Source organism: Mus pahari, chromosome 16 (assembly GCF_900095145.1).
Source record: "Mus pahari chromosome 16, PAHARI_EIJ_v1.1, whole genome shotgun sequence".
Classification (NCBI taxonomy): Eukaryota; Metazoa; Chordata; class Mammalia; order Rodentia; family Muridae; genus Mus; species Mus pahari.
In genome coordinates, this window is record NC_034605.1 from 36,285,185 (window position 1) to 36,293,007 (window position 7,823).

The 7,823-nt window shown below is 44.3% G+C and overlaps 1 protein-coding gene across 1 annotated transcript in view; it reads right to left on the reverse strand.

Moving 5' to 3' along the window:
* Positions 1–7,055, reverse strand: part of Serpinb1 (serpin family B member 1) — a 39,480-nt gene extending 32,425 nt beyond the window's left edge. Inside the window, exon 1 of the mRNA XM_021215657.1 lies at positions 7,007–7,055. The gene's annotated coding sequence lies outside the window, so the exon portion shown is untranslated. The remainder of the gene's footprint in view (positions 1–7,006) is intronic.
* Positions 7,056–7,823: the final 768 nt, after the last annotated feature.

Below are 7,823 nucleotides of genomic sequence, written 5' to 3' on the forward strand. Positions count from 1 at the left end.
AGCCCTGGCTGTCCTGGAACTCACTTTGTAGACCAGGCTGGCCTTGAACTCAGAAATCCACCTGCCTCTGCCTCCCAAGTGCTGGGATTAAAGGCATACGCCACCACTGCCCGGGCCTGCCCAGTTCTTTTTATCAATCCAGAATTAGCCTAAACTCTAAACCATATATTGGTCATAAAAAGGAAGAAAATTACAGACCAAAATTCCTAATAAAATAGTTACAAACCAAATCCAAGAACACATTAAAAAGATCATTCACCATGATCAAATTGGCTTCATCCAAGGGATGAATTCAACATGCATAAATTGATAAATGCAATGCACCTTATGAACAGAATGGAAAAAACCACACGATCATCTCACTAGAGGCAGAAAAGGCCTCTGACACAATTCAGCGCCCCGTCATGATAAAAGTCCTGGTTAGATATGGATAATAGGGATACAACTCAACATAATAAAGGCACATTCCAGGGAGCACATAGTTAGCATTGTAGGCTTAGAGTTTTCAAAACCTACTTAATTAGAGTATTTTAGTGCTTCAACCTCCCTTCTAGCCCACCTACCAAAAGTTGGGGGAAGGAAAGGTTAATAGGAAATGAGGGTAGTGGTCCTGCTCAGAAGTGGTTCTTTGGGGCGATTCCAGTCTTCATTGTCAGGAAACCAGGAGTCAGTTCAATAGTGTCACCAAACACAACTATCAGGAGTGGCTCGATCCAGAAGGAACAACAAGGCTCCACCAAATCAGCAGAAGTCAGTGGAAGCAGTACGAAGCAGAAGGAACACCACCAGAAGTTCTTTGGTGCATTTCTCTCTACAAAGTCAGGACAAGCAAAGGTCAGCTAAGGAAACAAAGTCAACCACTGCGCGAGTGTTCCCAGTGAAGACAGCAAAGCAATACAAGGTGAACCAATGCAAGAGCACCATCCACTGACTGTTGGGTTCGACTTGTTCACTTTCCAAACACGACATGGCCTCCTAAGAGTCCTAGCCAGCAAAACATCACATGCCTTTTCACAAGGCAGCTTCCAGAAAAACACCATGTCTCTGTTCTCAGCCAAACATCCTTTTACATGTGTGCTTGAACAAAACATCCTCTCATAAAACAGCTTCCAGAAGAACACCACATGACACAGATGAGTCTCCAAAGACACCAGAAATTTCCACGTCAACCTAAATGGGGAGAAACTCAAAAACAACTCACTGAAATCAGGAACATGACTGGGTTGTTCACTTTCTCCATACCTATTCAAAATAGTACTTGAAATCTTAGCTAGAACAATAAGGTAACTGAAGGAGATTACGTGGATACAAGTAGGAAGGAAAAAGCCAAACTATCTTTATTTGCAGATGACATAGTAGTATAAAAAAAATGATCTTAAAAATCCAACAGGAAATTCTTATAGCCGATAAACACTGCTGATAAACAGTTGAGCTGTTGTAAATTTGTGCGCAGGGTGTAAGGTAAAAGTCAATTTCGTCTTTTCTCACATAGGTTCCTAAATGTTATAATACAACAAATGGGAAATTTCTTCCTCTCATCTTCTGCCCTAGAGAGCTTTCATCTATTGTCAATATGTGACCAGTGGTTTCTAATCCAAATCAATTGAACATGGAGAGTAAAAGGTGGCATTGGGAAAGACGTCCCTGGGTATTTGTAGGGATATGGTTCTATACTCCCTGTGGCCATCCTCTGGTCCCCCATGGATATAAAGAGGAGAACCTAAAGTACCTTAGATCATGACATTTGTATAATTATATATATCCTCCCCTATAAGATGTTGAGTTATTTTTAAATGACTTGTAATTTTTGGTACAATGTACAAACAACATAAATCATTATGCTTTACTGATTGGGAAATTATAACAAGAACTAAATATCCGTTTTTGCTTAATACCGACACAAATTTAAAATTACTTTTTATTTCCAGTTGATTGACTCTGTGAAGTGGAACCATGTATCTGGGGTAACTGGGATGGCACTGGGATTAGAGGCATAGACAGGCTGCTCTGGGAAATGGATCGATGGTCTTCCTCACCAGAAAGCAGGGCTCATAATGTGCAGGGTGACTTCTAGGCTCTCTGTTCTATCCACTTCTGACCATCCCTACACATAAACTGTCCTGGCTCATTTCTGCAGAATTAGCCTAGAAGGTTTTGCCTCAGTGTGTCCTCTTACCTAATTTGTCTTCTTGTTAGTTTTGGAAATTCTTGGCCTTTTCAAAGTTACACAGCTATTAGCTGCACTCGCCCTGTTTCCTAGGAAAGAAGATGTCTTAGTTACTCTTTTGTAGCTGTGAAGAGACACCAGGACCAAGGCAATTTGTATAAGAAAGCATTTTTTTTTTTTTTTTTTTTTTTTGGTTTTTTTGAGACAGGGTTTCTCTGTGTAGCCTGGCTGTCCTGGAACTCACTCTGTAGACCAGGCTGGCCTCGAACTCAGAAATCCACCTGCCTCTGCCTCCCAAGTGCTGGGATCAAAGGCATGCGCCTCCACCACCCAGCGAAAGCAAGCATTTAATTGAGGGCTTGCTTACAGTTTCAGAGAGTGAGTCCTTGACCGTCCCAGAGAGGAGCATGACAGGAGGCAGGCAGGAGCAGTAGCTGAGAGATTACACATTGAGGCAATAATCGTGGGGCAGAGAGATAGAGAGATAGAGAAACAGAGAGAGACACATACAGAAAGAATGTACAAACTCCAGACACAGAGAGAGTGTGATAGTGAGAGAGAGAGAGAGAGAGAGAGAGAGAGAGAGAGAGAGAGAGAGAGAGAGAGAGAGAGAACATGTATGAACAGCAGTGGCCTTGACTTTTGAAACCTCAGTATTACACCCCTATTGACACACCTTCTCCAACAAGACCATACTTAATCCTTTCCAGTTCTACCAACTATGGACTAAACATTCAATTATATGAGCCTATGGTGGCTATCTTCATACCAACCACCACACAGAGTACAGCACAAGTGGGCCGACACGGATATTAACTGTAGTTGTATAGTTCTGGATATCAAATAGAGTTTTTGAAATACTGGATCACAGGCTGGGGAGATGGCTTAGTGAGTAAGGTGTTTGTGTCACACACATGGGGACCTTAGTTCTGATCCCCAGCACACAGATAGTCATCTATAACCCAACACTAGGGGATGAAGACAAATGGATCGAAGGGGCTCTCTAGACAGTGAAACTAACCAAACAGGGAGCTCCAGATGCTGTGAGACACCTTGTCTCAAGATACAGGGTGGAGAGCAAAAGAGGAAAGAGGAAGGCATTTTACATCCACCTTTGGCCTACACGTGCGCGCACACACACACACACACACACACACACACACACACACACACACACGCACACACAGAAGCAATAATGAACTTACACAAACACACATGTGTGTGTACACACATACAGAAATAAATTACTACAGATTTAAAATCACCAATTCATATCCAATAATGTACTTCTCTATTCAGAAGTTCTTTATATTTCTCTTAGAGATGTTTATGGTTTTTTTAAATAGGGTCCTGTACATCTTTTATTGGACTTATTCGTGAACACTAGATTGTATCCTGATTAACTCCAAATGTGAAGATTACATGGACATAAAAATTAGTTTTGTAAACTGAACTAGCTATCCTACTTAACTCCCTTCAATACTAAGAGTTTAAATTTCCTAATATCTAAAACTTTATGAATTTTCTTCTTCTTTTCTAGAATGATTCTTTTATTATTTTATTTATTTACAATTCAACCGTTACCCTCCCTCTCTGTCCCCCCTCATATAGTTCCTCCTCCGGTTCCTCCTCCCCCTGTTTCTGAGAGGACGCTCCTCCATCCTCAGGTCTCCCTCCTCCCTGGCACCTTAAACCTTTCAAGAATTAGGTGCATCTTCTCCCCCTGAGGCCAGACCAGGCAGTCCTCTGGTATATATGTGTTTTGGGTCTCAGACCAGCTCATGTATGCTGCCTGGTTGGTGGCTCCGTGTCTGGGAGCTCCCAGGGGCCCTGGTTAGTTGAGACTGTTAGTATTCTTTTTATTTTATTTTATTTTATTTTATTTTATTTTATTTTATTTTATTTTATTTTATTTTACTTTATTTTATTTTATTTTATTTTTATTAGATATTTTCTTCATTTACATTTCAAATGCTATCCCGACTGTTAGTATTCTTATGTGGTTGCCCTCTTCTTCCACGTCTTCCATCCTTGCCCTAATTCAACCATAGGATTCCCCGACTTCAGTCCAACGGTTGGGTTTAAGTATCTGCGTCTGCCTCAGTCAGCTGTTGGTTGGGCCTTTTGGAGGACAGCCATGCTAGACTCCTGTCTGTAAAGCACACGATAGCATCACTGCTAGTGTCAGGGCGTGGTTTGTCCCCATGAGATGGATTCCCCAATTGGGTCAGTGATGGACTGTCTTTCCCTCAGTCTCTTCCCCACTTTTGCTCCTGCAGTTCTTTTAGATGGGTACACTTCTTGGTCAGACATTTTGATTGTGGGTTGGTAACCCTGTCCCTCTGCTTGAGGCCCTGTCTATCTATTGGAGGTACACTCTTCGAGTTCCTTCTCCATGGTGAGACCGTTGTACTTTTCATCTAAGTTCTGTCCCATTGAGTCCTGATCTCTGGGACTTTCTAGAGGGTCTCTGCCCCCCCCCCCCACCTGAGGCTGCTTATTTCCATTCATTCTGCTGGCCCTCTGAGCTTCTTTCCGGTTCACCCCTCAATACCTGATCTTGTTCCTCCTTTCCCTTCCCCCTTCCCTTCCCACCCAAGTTGCTTCCTCCCCCCCCTGATTTTTTTCTTCCCCCTTTGAAGTTTCTGTATCAGGTGGACTCTTTATTAACATGCTAGTTTATTATTTAACAGTTATTAATTATCTTTGCTAATTATTAATCACTGAGAGCATATGTTCTCTTCTTATCTTGCATACACAATTCTCCTTTAATTTCTTTCTATTTTTGTAATTTCGTTTTGAGTGAATGCTACTGAGCTCATCCAAATATTAAATTTTTTTATTTTCTAGTGCACTGAATCTTTTTCTCATAAAATGTTTATTTCTAGGACAGGAAGTTATTTTTGCCTAGTATTAATATAGCTAAATCTATCTCTATTGTTAATGTTTGCATGGTATGGTAGTCTATGAAACATTTGCAGTTTGGAGTTTAAGAGACAGGACGGCAGATTGTTCTTTGTATTCAAGACTAGAGGAGTTAGTGACATCATAGGTGGACAAACAGATGGCAGCATGGCTGGACACAGAGGATGGATGCAGCTGTGTAAAGGCTCCTGCAGAGCCACAGCCAGCGAAATCAGGCTGGAGAGAGGCACAGGGCTAATCCCCAGGAACACAGGCAGATGGCTGCCTTTACCTTGTCCCCCCAAGAAGGCACCACTCCCAAGCTCTCTCCTGTAGCATGTTCCTGTATCTGTCATGCCTGAAGGTGACCGTGTTACAGGCATGATTTATGAGTAGTGGTTATAAATGCAAAAGGAAAACCGGAAACAGCTAGTTCTGGGGAGGTGCGGGGCTTCCAGGATAAAGCTGTCAGATTCACTCCTGGGAATGGGAATGGGAGCTCAAAGCCTGCAGGTATTGTCATTGTCCTTTTCACTCTGTTTCGCCAACTGAGCAGAGACTCTGCCCTATGCCCAGTTAAAGCCGGTAGTGAACCAACTGGCTTTTCGGTGGGCGGGGTGGGGGTGCTTTTCTGAATGTCTGACGGCACCATGAGTAGCTACTGAACCCAGTTTGACATGGCTTAGAAAACACACCAGAAGGACTCTGAGACGCAGCTGTTAGCATGGAGACGGCAGGGAGAGCTATGCCAGTTTTGCTTCTGCTAACCTTAGAGACCTGGGCTGCAGTGCTGCCTTTGGCCCCCAGAAAGACCATGGCCAAGGCAGAAGCAATGCTGAAGGGAGAGAAGATGGTATTTTCTGTGGGGCTGCTCTCATCCATGGTGTGGAACATCTCCAAGGCGAAGAGGTTTATGGCTGAACTCAGCTGCTCCGTGATGGAGGCTGTAACAGAGGGGAGATCAGCACTGCCAACTACGTCAGCAAGTCCACCCACACCTAGGACCTGGTTTACTCTGTTCCTGCCCATTTTTTCCCAAGAGGGCAAGAATATTCCCCAGGCACAAGAGCAGGGGTCAGATTTCAGCAGTGACACAGGACCAGGACCTAGGGTGTCTCATGACTCTAGCCTTTGAGACAGGTTGTGTCTGAAGAGGGACCATGCCAGTGGCCTTGGCACAGTGCCCACACTACACAGTCTTCTGTCTGGAGCTCACCCACTGTGGGATGTCAAGTTCTAGTTCATTTGGGCAATGAATCCAGAAAACCACAGGGACCTACTCTGCGTAGAGTAGATTCTGGAAAAGGTGACAATGTTATCCTTTCAGTTCTCCATGCCTGAGGTCAAGGCTGAAGTCTCAGCTGGAGTGAAATATGCAAATTTGGGAATGCCATTCACTCTCTCTAGTAAGATGTGGGTGACAGGGAAGAGGAACAGTCCCCTGTGTCCCTTTTGCAAACAAGCTGGTCCCTGCAGTGGGTAAGCAAGCCCCGCTTCGGGCCCATTTGCTAATCCAGCTGGGTCCCAAACTTAGAGCTCCAGTTTGTCCAAGTACAGGCCAATCACAGCTGTGTGTCTCTGGCTTTTTAGCTACCAGGGCCACATGGAGTTCTCATTGTTGAGGATCTAGGATTTCACCAGCTTCCCTCCCAGCCTCCCTGCAGCCAGGATGGACCCTATGGAGTTGCAGGGCACTGTCTCTCAGATTAAGATTCAAAAAGAAAAGTGAGGGAAAGAAAAAAAAAAAAAACTGTGGCTAGGACCACCTTCCTCCCTCTGGCCTGAGGCCTGGAGTGGGGTGTAGTTGGGGATCCACAGAGCACTTCCTGGTCACCTCTTGGATGAGGGAGAGGTACTGGGAGCATGCTGGTTCCTGGAGAAGCTGTGGAGAGGTCTGGCTACCTCCTCCCAGCCACCTCTGTGCATTGACCTTACCTCTAGCTTAGCAGGTCTGGCTCCACTTGCAGCTGACCTAGGATGAAGTGCTCGGAGCCAGCGGTTGCCTTTATAGTATGCAGAAGGGGCGTGGCTTCCTGGCAAGCCCAAGCTGGGTGGAGAGGCCTTTTCTCTGGTGACCCTTTAAAACTGAGCTTGCAGGTCTTTTGAAATAAAAGCAGAAGATTGCAGGCACTCCCAAGGAGCCCCCACTTTCCTCAGTCCCAGGCTTTTCTCTCCCTTTCTAAGCAGAGACCCAGTAACTTATTTTTTTCCTCAGCTGCAAATGGCCAAGAGGATAAATGTCCTCTCTTCCAGGTCAAAAGATTTTCTTTTGGATTTCACGGAAACACTGCAAAATGCAAAGGATTGTGTGGGGGGGGGNGGGGGGGAGGAGGAGAAATACCTTTGTGACCCCTTGGATAAGGTCCCAGAGCAGCAGTTTTAAGCAACACCCTTGGCTGCTCTGCCTTTCAGGTGTCAAGGCTAGCTCCGTGGCCATACCAGGCTGGAGAGGCCCTCAAGCCACCATTCCCAACTATTAGACTAAAACTTTGGACTAATATCAAACTAAAATTACAATTGATTAGCCCAGGCAATCATTACCTCCACATACTCAACTTTATTCTCCCTTGAAGAATCTGGATCTGTAAATTCACAGAGGGTTTTTTTTTTTTTTTTTTTAATTGTTTCTTATCTTTCTTCAGAGGACAAAGGAAGAATGCTACTGTTAATGAGGGTTAAAACACATGGGTTGGTGTTTGTTAGACATGGGAATTAATGAAAAGAGGAGAAAGAAGGATGGGGAAATGGGTCA